This window comes from Schistocerca gregaria, unplaced genomic scaffold, assembly GCF_023897955.1.
Source record: "Schistocerca gregaria isolate iqSchGreg1 unplaced genomic scaffold, iqSchGreg1.2 ptg000789l, whole genome shotgun sequence".
Lineage (NCBI taxonomy): Eukaryota > Metazoa > Arthropoda > Insecta > Orthoptera > Acrididae > Schistocerca > Schistocerca gregaria.
The window spans coordinates 251934-264854 of NW_026062157.1; the positions used below are offsets into that span (position 1 = coordinate 251934).

The 12921-nt window shown below is 46.6% G+C and overlaps 4 non-coding genes across 4 annotated transcripts; all 4 read left to right on the plus strand.

The window, feature by feature from the left end:
• The first annotated feature begins 234 nt into the window (after positions 1–234).
• On the plus strand, positions 235–306 carry Trnai-aau (transfer RNA isoleucine (anticodon AAU)). Its single transcript has one exon. It is a non-coding gene; the product is annotated as a tRNA-Ile (tRNA).
• Positions 307–4794: 4488 nt separating this feature from the next.
• Trnai-aau (transfer RNA isoleucine (anticodon AAU)) lies at positions 4795–4866 on the plus strand. The gene has a single exon. It is a non-coding gene; the product is annotated as a tRNA-Ile (tRNA).
• Positions 4867–7838: 2972 nt separating this feature from the next.
• On the plus strand, positions 7839–7910 carry Trnai-aau (transfer RNA isoleucine (anticodon AAU)). Its single transcript has one exon. It is a non-coding gene; the product is annotated as a tRNA-Ile (tRNA).
• Positions 7911–10873: 2963 nt separating this feature from the next.
• Trnai-aau (transfer RNA isoleucine (anticodon AAU)) lies at positions 10874–10945 on the plus strand. Its single transcript has one exon. It is a non-coding gene; the product is annotated as a tRNA-Ile (tRNA).
• The last annotated feature ends 1976 nt before the right edge of the window (positions 10946–12921 follow it).

Genomic DNA, 12921 nt, shown 5'->3' on the forward strand with positions numbered 1-12921 from the left:
AAGGAAGCTGTATTTGAAGGTGAAGGTGATTTTGTAGACATGTGTGAAAGACATGTTCTGAAATGCAAGTGTTGTTGTTTGGAGAGCACATCGGTTACGTGTCAGATGTGTAGTCAAGCAGTAATTTGTCGCCATAGCTGCAAATATTAGCTGGTAATATGAAGTGTTGTCAGCTGAAGTCGGATGATGCAGACGACCGTAAGGACGAAGTACCCAAGAGTACCGCTAGGCCGCGTCTCTTTAGCTCAGTGGTAGAGCACTGGTCTAATAAACCAGGGGTCGTAAGTTCCATCCTCACAGGAGAAAGATGATTTTTGGAAATCAGTTGCGCGTCGTGGCCGTATAGCAAACAGTACCTGTGATGACGAACAATTAGCGACAGGCGTTTTTTTAAGAATCACTCTCAGATGCGATTAAGGCGAATGGCGCAGATAAAGCATTTGCCAAAGCGGTACAGCATAAGGTGGGACGAGGCAGTCTGAATTACATTTTATAGATGTATTTCTCACATATCTCAGAGCCTTTCGCGATATTCGTCGTCGTCGTCGTCGTCGTCGCCGCCGCCGCCGCTTCTGCAGAAGTAGCAAATGGCAACCGTAGCAAATGCGGCGAGGGACGCCCTGCCTTCGATTCCGAATGCACAAAGTGTGTGGTCTTGTTTCACAGTCTATATTTGGTCGGTCTCGTCAGAGGTTGAATGTAACGAATGGGTGGGAAAGAGCAAGGGGCAGCGGCTGTGTAGAACGAAAACACAAATCCTCAGGGGTGTGAGCGTTTCGAGATGAGTCGTATACATGTAAATGTTGGTCGTCAGTGACCGTGTGGCCTAAAGGATAAGGCGTCGGACTTCGGATCTGAAGATTACAGGTTCGAATGCTGTCACGCTTGTGTTTTTCCAGTTCTGAAAAAGAAACATAACGTTTTAATGTAGCAATTGAGCAGTACGAAACCGTCTGAATGTTGCTGTTGACCATTTTTTGCTTGGAGATGCTCTTGAGCTTGAAACACACACAACAAGACCGGTGTTAACTAGCGAAATGGTCGGCAGAGTGCCGACACAGCGAGTTTTGACTATCACTTGCACATCTAAAACAACGTCGGAAAGTAACTCGTTCGGCTTTTGAGTCACATAAAGTATGTGCGTTAATTTTGACGCCACTAGCTCTGCATGTTGTCATGCAATTTCTTTACCTCTCAGAAATGATTATGACATAAAAGTGAAGTACGTGACGAGTGTGACGTTAGGAGAACATTAGGCATCATGGAGAGATTCTGTATGGGACCACCCAACCCAAACGAGTACTGTGTGACGTGCTACCCGGCAGGAATTCACCGAGGTAGCCGGCTAGCTCAGTCGGTAGAGCGTCAGACTCTTAATCCCAGGGTCGTGGGTTCGAGCCAGACGCTGGGCGGAACGGAATTTTGTTCCGCTGCAAGTGTAAATTACCGTTTTTCTGATTAACGAGATTTAATGGAAATAGCAACTTTAAACTTTGCCTACGTCTCTGTCAGTCGCAAGGAAGCTGTATTTGAAGGTGAAGGTGATTTTGTAGACATGTGTGAAAGACATGTTCTGAAATGCAAGTGTTGTTGTTTGGAGAGCACATCGGTTACGTGTCAGATGTGTAGTCAAGCAGTAATTTGTCGCCATAGCTGCAAATATTAGCTGGTAATATGAAGTGTTGTCAGCTGAAGTCGGATGATGCAGACGACCGTAAGGACGAAGTACCCAAGAGTACCGCTAGGCCGCGCCTCTTTAGCTCAGTGGTAGAGCACTGGTCTAATAAACCAGGGGTCGTAAGTTCCATCCTCACAGGAGAAAGATGAATTTTGGAAATCAGTTGCGCGTCGTGGCCGTATAGCAAACAGTACCTGTGATGACGAACAATTAGCGACAGGCGTTTTTTTAAGAATCACTCTCAGATGCGATTAAGGCGAATGGCGCAGATAAAGCATTTGCCAAAGCGGTACAGCATAAGGTGGGACGAGGCAGTCTGAATTACATTTTATAGATGTATTTCTCACATATCTCAGAGCCTTTCGCGATATTCGTCGTCGTCGTCGTCGTCGTCGTCGTCGCCGCCGCCGCCTCCGCTTCTGCAGAAGTAGCAAATGGCAACCGTAGCAAATGCGGCGAGGGACGCCCTGCCTTCGATTCCGAATGCACAAAGTGTGTGGTCTTGTTTCACAGTCTATATTTGGTCGGTCTCGTCAGAGGTTGAATGTAACGAATGGGTGGGAAAGAGCAAGGGGCAGCGGCTGTGTAGAACGAAAACAGAAATCCTCAGGGGTGTGAGCGTTTCGAGATGAGTCGTATACATGTAAATGTTGGTCGTCAGTGACCGTGTGGCCTAAAGGATAAGGCGTCGGACTTCGGATCTGAAGATTACAGGTTCGAATGCTGTCACGCTTGTGTTTTTCCAGTTCTGAAAAAGAAACATAACGTTTTAATGTAGCAATTGAGCAGTACGAAACCGTCTGAATGTTGCTGTTGACCATTTTTTGCTTGGAGATGCTCTTGAGCTTGAAACACACACAACAAGACCGGTGTTAACTAGCGAAATGGTCGGCAGAGTGCCGACACAGCGAGTTTTGACTATCACTTGCACATCTAAAACAACGTCGGAAAGTAACTCGTTCGGCTTTTGAGTCTCATAAAGTATGTGCGTTAATTTTGACGCCACTAGCTCTGCATGTTGTCATGCAATTTCTTTACCTCTCAGAAATGATTATGACATAAAAGTGAAGTACGTGACGAGTGTGACGTTAGGAAAACATTAGGCATCATGGAGAGATTCTGTATGGGACCACCCAACCCAAACGAGTACTGTGTGACGTGCTACCCGGCAGGTATTCACCGAGTTAGCCGGCTAGCTCAGTCGGTAGAGCTTCAGACTCTTAATCCCAGGGTCGTGGGTTCGAGCCAGACGCTGGGCGGAACGGAAATTTGTTCCGCTGCAAGTGTAAATTACCGTTTTTCTGATTAACGAGATTTAATGGAAATAGCAACTTTAAACTTTGCCTACGTCTCTGTCAGTCGCAAGGAAGCCGTATTTGAAGGTGAAGGTGATTTTGTAGACATGTGTGAAAGACATGTTCTGAAATGCAAGTGTTGTTGTTTGGAGAGCACATCGGTTACGTGTCAGATGTGTAGTCAAGCAGTAATTTGTCGCCATAGCTGCAAATATTAGCTGGTAATATGAAGTGTTGTCAGCTGAAGTCGGATGATGCAGACGACCGTAAGGACGAAGTACCCAAGAGTACCTCTAGGCCGCGCCTCTTTAGCTCAGTGGTAGAGCACTGGTCTAATAAACCAGGGGTCGTAAGTTCCATCCTCACAGGAGAGAGATGAATTTTGGAAATCAGTTGCGCGTCGTGGCCGTATAGCAAACAGTACCTGTGATGACGAACAATTAGCGACAGGCGTTTTTTTAAGAATCACTCTCAGATGCGATTAAGGCGAATGGCGCAGATAAAGCATTTGCCAAAGCGGTACAGCATAAGGTGGGACGAGGCAGTCTGAATTACATTTTATAGATGTATTTCTCACATATCTCAGAGCCTTTCGCGATATTCGTCGTCGTCGTCGTCGTCGTCGTCGTCGCCGCCGCCGCTTCTGCAGAAGTAGCAAATGGCAACCGTAGCAAATGCGGCGAGGGACGCCCTGCCTTCGATTCCGAATGCACAAAGTGTGTGGTCTTGTTTCACAGTCTATATTTGGTCGGTCTCGTCAGAGGTTGAATGTAACGAATGGGTGGGAAAGAGCAAGGGGCAGCGGCTGTGTAGAACGAAAACACAAATCCTCAGGGGTGTGAGCGTTTCGAGATGAGTCGTATAAATGTAAATGTTGGTCGTCAGTGACCGTGTGGCCTAAAGGATAAGGCGTCGGACTTCGGATCTGAAGATTACAGGTTCGAATGCTGTCACGCTTGTGTTTTTCCAGTTCTGAAAAAGAAACATAACGTTTTAATGTAGCAATTGAGCAGTACGAAACCGTCTGAATGTTGCTGTTGACCATTTTTTGCTTGGAGATGCTCTTGAGCTTGAAACACACACAACAAGACCGGTGTTAACTAGCGAAATGGTCGGCAGAGTGCCGACACAGCGAGTTTTGACTATCACTTGCACATCTAAAACAACGTCGGAAAGTAACTCGTTCGGCTTTTGAGTCACATAAAGTATGTGCGTTAATTTTGACGCCACTAGCTCTGCATGTTGTCATGCAATTTCTGTACCTCTCAGAAATGATTATGACATAAAAGTGAAGTACGTGACGAGTGTGACGTTAGGAAAACATTAGGCATCATGGAGAGATTCTGTATGGGACCACCCAACCCAAACGAGTACTGTGTGACGTGCTACCCGGCAGGTATTCACCGAGGTAGCCGGCTAGCTCAGTCGGGAGAGCGTCAGACTCTTAATCCCAGGGTCGTGGGTTCGAGCCAGACGCTGGGCGGAACGGAATTTTGTTCCGCTGCAAGTGTAAATTACCGTTTTTCTGATTAACGAGATTTAATGGAAATAGCAACTTTAAACTTTGCCTACGTCTCTGTCAGTCGCAAGGAAGCTGTATTTGAAGGTGAAGGTGATTTTGTAGACATGTGTGAAAGACATGTTCTGAAATGCAAGTGTTGTTGTTTGGAGAGCACATCGGTTACGTGTCAGATGTGTAGTCAAGCAGTAATTTGTCGCCATAGCTGCAAATATTAGCTGGTAATATGAAGTGTTGTCAGCTGAAGTCGGATGATGCAGACGACCGTAAGGACGAAGTACCCAAGAGTACCGCTAGGCCGCTCCTCTTTAGCTCAGTGGTAGAGCACTGGTCTAATAAACCAGGGGTCGTAAGTTCCATCCTCACAGGAGAAAGATGATTTTTGGAAATCAGTTGCGCGTCGTGGCCGTATAGCAAACAGTACCTGTGATGACGAACAATTAGCGACAGGCGTTTTTTTAAGAATCACTCTCAGATGCGATTAAGGCGAATGGCGCAGATAAAGCATTTGCCAAAGCGGTACAGCATAAGGTGGGACGAGGCAGTCTGAATTACATTTTATAGATGTATTTCTCACATATCTCAGAGCCTTTCGCGATATTCGTCGTCGTCGTCGTCGTCGTCGTCGTCGCCGCCGCCGCCTCCGCTTCTGCAGAAGTAGCAAATGGCAACCGTAGCAAATGCGGCGAGGGACGCCCTGCCTTCGATTCCGAATGCACAAAGTGTGTGGTCTTGTTTCACAGTCTATATTTGGTCGGTCTCGTCAGAGGTTGAATGTAACGAATGGGTGGGAAAGAGCAAGGGGCAGCGGCTGTGTAGAACGAAAACAGAAATCCTCAGGGGTGTGAGCGTTTCGAGATGAGTCGTATACATGTAAACGTTGGTCGTCAGTGACCGTGTGGCCTAAAGGATAAGGCGTCGGACTTCGGATCTGAAGATTACAGGTTCGAATGCTGTCACGCTTGTGTTTTTCCAGTTCTGAAAAAGAAACATAACGTTTTAATGTAGCAATTGAGCAGTACGAAACCGTCTGAATGTTGCTGTTGACCATTTTTTGCTTGGAGATGCTCTTGAGCTTGAAACACACACAACAAGACCGGTGTTAACTAGCGAAATGGTCGGCAGAGTGCCGACACAGCGAGTTTTGACTATCACTTGCACATCTAAAACAACGTCGGAAAGTAACTCGTTCGGCTTTTGAGTCACATAAAGTATGTGCGTTAATTTTGACGCCACTAGCTCTGCATGTTGTCATGCAATTTCTTTACCTCTCAGAAATGATTATGACATAAAAGTGAAGTACGTGACGAGTGTGACGTTAGGAAAACATTAGGCATCATGGAGAGATTCTGTATGGGACCACCCAACCCAAACGAGTACTGTGTGACGTGCTACCCGGCAGGTATTCACCGAGTTAGCCGGCTAGCTCAGTCGGTAGAGCTTCAGACTCTTAATCCCAGGGTCGTGGGTTCGAGCCAGACGCTGGGCGGAACGGAAATTTGTTCCGCTGCAAGTGTAAATTACCGTTTTTCTGATTAACGAGATTTAATGGAAATAGCAACTTTAAACTTTGCCTACGTCTCTGTCAGTCGCAAGGAAGCCGTATTTGAAGGTGAAGGTGATTTTGTAGACATGTGTGAAAGACATGTTCTGAAATGCAAGTGTTGTTGTTTGGAGAGCACATCGGTTACGTGTCAGATGTGTAGTCAAGCAGTAATTTGTCGCCATAGCTGCAAATATTAGCTGGTAATATGAAGTGTTGTCAGCTGAAGTCGGATGATGCAGACGACCGTAAGGACGAAGTACCCAAGAGTACCGCTAGGCCGCGCCTCTTTAGCTCAGTGGTAGAGCACTGGTCTAATAAACCAGGGGTCGTAAGTTCCATCCTCACAGGAGAGAGATGAATTTTGGAAATCAGTTGCGCGTCGTGGCCGTATAGCAAACAGTACCTGTGATGACGAACAATTAGCGACAGGCGTTTTTTTAAGAATCACTCTCAGATGCGATTAAGGCGAATGGCGCAGATAAAGCATTTGCCAAAGCGGTACAGCATAAGGTGGGACGAGGCAGTCTGAATTACATTTTATAGATGTATTTCTCACATATCTCAGAGCCTTTCGCGATATTCGTCGTCGTCGTCGTCGTCGTCGTCGTCGCCGCCGCCGCTTCTGCAGAAGTAGCAAATGGCAACCGTAGCAAATGCGGCGAGGGACGCCCTGCCTTCGATTCCGAATGCACAAAGTGTGTGGTCTTGTTTCACAGTCTATATTTGGTCGGTCTCGTCAGAGGTTGAATGTAACGAATGGGTGGGAAAGAGCAAGGGGCAGCGGCTGTGTAGAACGAAAACACAAATCCTCAGGGGTGTGAGCGTTTCGAGATGAGTCGTATAAATGTAAATGTTGGTCGTCAGTGACCGTGTGGCCTAAAGGATAAGGCGTCGGACTTCGGATCTGAAGATTACAGGTTCGAATGCTGTCACGCTTGTGTTTTTCCAGTTCTGAAAAAGAAACATAACGTTTTAATGTAGCAATTGAGCAGTACGAAACCGTCTGAATGTTGCTGTTGACCATTTTTTGCTTGGAGATGCTCTTGAGCTTGAAACACACACAACAAGACCGGTGTTAACTAGCGAAATGGTCGGCAGAGTGCCGACACAGCGAGTTTTGACTATCACTTGCACATCTAAAACAACGTCGGAAAGTAACTCGTTCGGCTTTTGAGTCACATAAAGTATGTGCGTTAATTTTGACGCCACTAGCTCTGCATGTTGTCATGCAATTTCTGTACCTCTCAGAAATGATTATGACATAAAAGTGAAGTACGTGACGAGTGTGACGTTAGGAAAACATTAGGCATCATGGAGAGATTCTGTATGGGACCACCCAACCCAAACGAGTACTGTGTGACGTGCTACCCGGCAGGTATTCACCGAGGTAGCCGGCTAGCTCAGTCGGTAGAGCGTCAGACTCTTAATCCCAGGGTCGTGGGTTCGAGCCAGACGCTGGGCGGAACGGAATTTTGTTCCGCTGCAAGTGTAAATTACCGTTTTTCTGATTAACGAGATTTAATGGAAATAGCAACTTTAAACTTTGCCTACGTCTCTGTCAGTCGCAAGGAAGCTGTATTTGAAGGTGAAGGTGATTTTGTAGACATGTGTGAAAGACATGTTCTGAAATGCAAGTGTTGTTGTTTGGAGAGCACATCGGTTACGTGTCAGATGTGTAGTCAAGCAGTAATTTGTCGCCATAGCTGCAAATATTAGCTGGTAATATGAAGTGTTGTCAGCTGAAGTCGGATGATGCAGACGACCGTAAGGACGAAGTACCCAAGAGTACCGCTAGGCCGCTCCTCTTTAGCTCAGTGGTAGAGCACTGGTCTAATAAACCAGGGGTCGTAAGTTCCATCCTCACAGGAGAAAGATGATTTTTGGAAATCAGTTGCGCGTCGTGGCCGTATAGCAAACAGTACCTGTGATGACGAACAATTAGCGACAGGCGTTTTTTTAAGAATCACTCTCAGATGCGATTAAGGCGAATGGCGCAGATAAAGCATTTGCCAAAGCGGTACAGCATAAGGTGGGACGAGGCAGTCTGAATTACATTTTATAGATGTATTTCTCACATATCTCAGAGCCTTTCGCGATATTCGTCGTCGTCGTCGTCGTCGTCGCCGCCGCCGCCGCTTCTGCAGAAGTAGCAAATGGCAACCGTAGCAAATGCGGCGAGGGACGCCCTGCCTTCGATTCCGAATGCACAAAGTGTGTGGTCTTGTTTCACAGTCTATATTTGGTCGGTCTCGTCAGAGGTTGAATGTAACGAATGGGTGGGAAAGAGCAAGGGGCAGCGGCTGTGTAGAACGAAAACACAAATCCTCAGGGGTGTGAGCGTTTCGAGATGAGTCGTATACATGTAAATGTTGGTCGTCAGTGACCGTGTGGCCTAAAGGATAAGGCGTCGGACTTCGGATCTGAAGATTACAGGTTCGAATGCTGTCACGCTTGTGTTTTTCCAGTTCTGAAAAAGAAACATAACGTTTTAATGTAGCAATTGAGCAGTACGAAACCGTCTGAATGTTGCTGTTGACCATTTTTTGCTTGGAGATGCTCTTGAGCTTGAAACACACACAACAAGACCGGTGTTAACTAGCGAAATGGTCGGCAGAGTGCCGACACAGCGAGTTTTGACTATCACTTGCACATCTAAAACAACGTCGGAAAGTAACTCGTTCGGCTTTTGAGTCACATAAAGTATGTGCGTTAATTTTGACGCCACTAGCTCTGCATGTTGTCATGCAATTTCTTTACCTCTCAGAAATGATTATGACATAAAAGTGAAGTACGTGACGAGTGTGACGTTAGGAAAACATTAGGCATCATGGAGAGATTCTGTATGGGACCACCCAACCCAAACGAGTACTGTGTGACGTGCTACCCGGCAGGTATTCACCGAGTTAGCCGGCTAGCTCAGTCGGTAGAGCTTCAGACTCTTAATCCCAGGGTCGTGGGTTCGAGCCAGACGCTGGGCGGAACGGAAATTTGTTCCGCTGCAAGTGTAAATTACCGTTTTTCTGATTAACGAGATTTAATGGAAATAGCAACTTTAAACTTTGCCTACGTCTCTGTCAGTCGCAAGGAAGCCGTATTTGAAGGTGAAGGTGATTTTGTAGACATGTGTGAAAGACATGTTCTGAAATGCAAGTGTTGTTGTTTGGAGAGCACATCGGTTACGTGTCAGATGTGTAGTCAAGCAGTAATTTGTCGCCATAGCTGCAAATATTAGCTGGTAATATGAAGTGTTGTCAGCTGAAGTCGGATGATGCAGACGACCGTAAGGACGAAGTACCCAAGAGTACCTCTAGGCCGCGCCTCTTTAGCTCAGTGGTAGAGCACTGGTCTAATAAACCAGGGGTCGTAAGTTCCATCCTCACAGGAGAGAGATGAATTTTGGAAATCAGTTGCGCGTCGTGGCCGTATAGCAAACAGTACCTGTGATGACGAACAATTAGCGACAGGCGTTTTTTTAAGAATCACTCTCAGATGCGATTAAGGCGAATGGCGCAGATAAAGCATTTGCCAAAGCGGTACAGCATAAGGTGGGACGAGGCAGTCTGAATTACATTTTATAGATGTATTTCTCACATATCTCAGAGCCTTTCGCGATATTCGTCGTCGTCGTCGTCGTCGTCGTCGTCGCCGCCGCCGCTTCTGCAGAAGTAGCAAATGGCAACCGTAGCAAATGCGGCGAGGGACGCCCTGCCTTCGATTCCGAATGCACAAAGTGTGTGGTCTTGTTTCACAGTCTATATTTGGTCGGTCTCGTCAGAGGTTGAATGTAACGAATGGGTGGGAAAGAGCAAGGGGCAGCGGCTGTGTAGAACGAAAACACAAATCCTCAGGGGTGTGAGCGTTTCGAGATGAGTCGTATAAATGTAAATGTTGGTCGTCAGTGACCGTGTGGCCTAAAGGATAAGGCGTCGGACTTCGGATCTGAAGATTAGAGGTTCGAATGCTGTCACGCTTGTGTTTTTCCAGTTCTGAAAAAGAAACATAACGTTTTAATGTAGCAATTGAGCAGTACGAAACCGTCTGAATGTTGCTGTTGACCATTTTTTGCTTGGAGATGCTCTTGAGCTTGAAACACACACAACAAGACCGGTGTTAACTAGCGAAATGGTCGGCAGAGTGCCGACACAGCGAGTTTTGACTATCACTTGCACATCTAAAACAACGTCGGAAAGTAACTCGTTCGGCTTTTGAGTCACATAAAGTATGTGCGTTAATTTTGACGCCACTAGCTCTGCATGTTGTCATGCAATTTCTTTACCTCTCAGAAATGATTATGACATAAAAGTGAAGTACGTGACGAGTGTGACGTTAGGAAAACATTAGGCATCATGGAGAGATTCTGTATGGGACCACCCAACCCAAACGAGTACTGTGTGACGTGCTACCCGGCAGGTATTCACCGAGGTAGCCGGCTAGCTCAGTCGGTAGAGCGTCAGACTCTTAATCCCAGTGTCGTGGGTTCGAGCCAGGCGCTGGGCGGAACGGAATTTTGTTCCGCTGCAAGTGTAAATTACCGTTTTTCTGATTAACGAGATTTAATGGAAATAGCAACTTTAAACTTTGCCTACGTCTCTGTCAGTCGCAAGGAAGCTGTATTTGAAGGTGAAGGTGATTTTGTAGACATGTGTGAAAGACATGTTCTGAAATGCAAGTGTTGTTGTTTGGAGAGCACATCGGTTACGTGTCAGATGTGTAGTCAAGCAGTAATTTGTCGCCATAGCTGCAAATATTAGCTGGTAATATGAAGTGTTGTCAGCTGAAGTCGGATGATGCAGACGACCGTAAGGACGAAGTACCCAAGAGTACCGCTAGGCCGCTCCTCTTTAGCTCAGTGGTAGAGCACTGGTCTAATAAACCAGGGGTCGTAAGTTCCATCCTCACAGGAGAAAGATGATTTTTGGAAATCAGTTGCGCGTCGTGGCCGTATAGCAAACAGTACCTGTGATGACGAACAATTAGCGACAGGCGTTTTTTTAAGAATCACTCTCAGATGCGATTAAGGTGAATGGCGCAGATAAAGCATTTGCCAAAGCGGTACAGCATAAGGTGGGACGAGGCAGTCTGAATTACATTTTATAGATGTATTTCTCACATATCTCAGAGCCTTTCGCGATATTCGTCGTCGTCGTCGTCGTCGTCGCCGCCGCCGCCGCTTCTGCAGAAGTAGCAAATGGCAACCGTAGCAAATGCGGCGAGGGACGCCCTGCCTTCGATTCCGAATGCACAAAGTGTGTGGTCTTGTTTCACAGTCTATATTTGGTCGGTCTCGTCAGAGGTTGAATGTAACGAATGGGTGGGAAAGAGCAAGGGGCAGCGGCTGTGTAGAACGAAAACACAAATCCTCAGGGGTGTGAGCGTTTCGAGATGAGTCGTATACATGTAAATGTTGGTCGTCAGTGACCGTGTGGCCTAAAGGATAAGGCGTCGGACTTCGGATCTGAAGATTACAGGTTCGAATGCTGTCACGCTTGTGTTTTTCCAGTTCTGAAAAAGAAACATAACGTTTTAATGTAGCAATTGAGCAGTACGAAACCGTCTGAATGTTGCTGTTGACCATTTTTTGCTTGGAGATGCTCTTGAGCTTGAAACACACACAACAAGACCGGTGTTAACTAGCGAAATGGTCGGCAGAGTGCCGACACAGCGAGTTTTGACTATCACTTGCACATCTAAAACAACGTCGGAAAGTAACTCGTTCGGCTTTTGAGTCACATAAAGTATGTGCGTTAATTTTGACGCCACTAGCTCTGCATGTTGTCATGCAATTTCTTTACCTCTCAGAAATGATTATGACATAAAAGTGAAGTACGTGACGAGTGTGACGTTAGGAAAACATTAGGCATCATGGAGAGATTCTGTATGGGACCACCCAACCCAAACGAGTACTGTGTGACGTGCTACCCGGCAGGTATTCACCGAGTTAGCCGGCTAGCTCAGTCGGTAGAGCTTCAGAGTCTTAATCCCAGGGTCGTGGGTTCGAGCCAGACGCTGGGCGGAACGGAAATTTGTTCCGCTGCAAGTGTAAATTACCGTTTTTCTGATTAACGAGATTTAATGGAAATAGCAACTTTAAACATTGCCTACGTCTCTGTCAGTCGCAAGGAAGCCGTATTTGAAGGTGAAGGTGATTTTGTAGACATGTGTGAAAGACATGTTCTGAAATGCAAGTGTTGTTGTTTGGAGAGCACATCGGTTACGTGTCAGATGTGTAGTCAAGCAGTAATTTGTCGCCATAGCTGCAAATATTAGCTGGTAATATGAAGTGTTGTCAGCTGAAGTCGGATGATGCAGACGACCGTAAGGACGAAGTACCCAAGAGTACCGCTAGGCCGCGCCTCTTTAGCTCAGTGGTAGAGCACTGGTCTAATAAACCAGGGGTCGTAAGTTCCATCCTCACAGGAGAGAGATGAATTTTGGAAATCAGTTGCGCGTCGTGGCCGTATAGCAAACAGTACCTGTGATGACGAACAATTAGCGACAGGCGTTTTTTTAAGAATCACTCTCAGATGCGATTAAGGCGAATGGCGCAGATAAAGCATTTGCCAAAGCGGTACAGCATAAGGTGGGACGAGGCAGTCTGAATTACATTTTATAGATGTATTTCTCACATATCTCAGAGCCTTTCGCGATATTCGTCGTCGTCGTCGTCGTCGTCGCCGCCGCCGCCGCTTCTGCAGAAGTAGCAAATGGCAACCGTAGCAAATGCGGCGAGGGACGCCCTGCCTTCGATTCCGAATGCACAAAGTGTGTGGTCTTGTTTCACAGTCTATATTTGGTCGGTCTCGTCAGAGGTTGAATGTAACGAATGGGTGGGAAAGAGCAAGGGGCAGCGGCTGTGTAGAACGAAAACACAAATCCTCAGGGG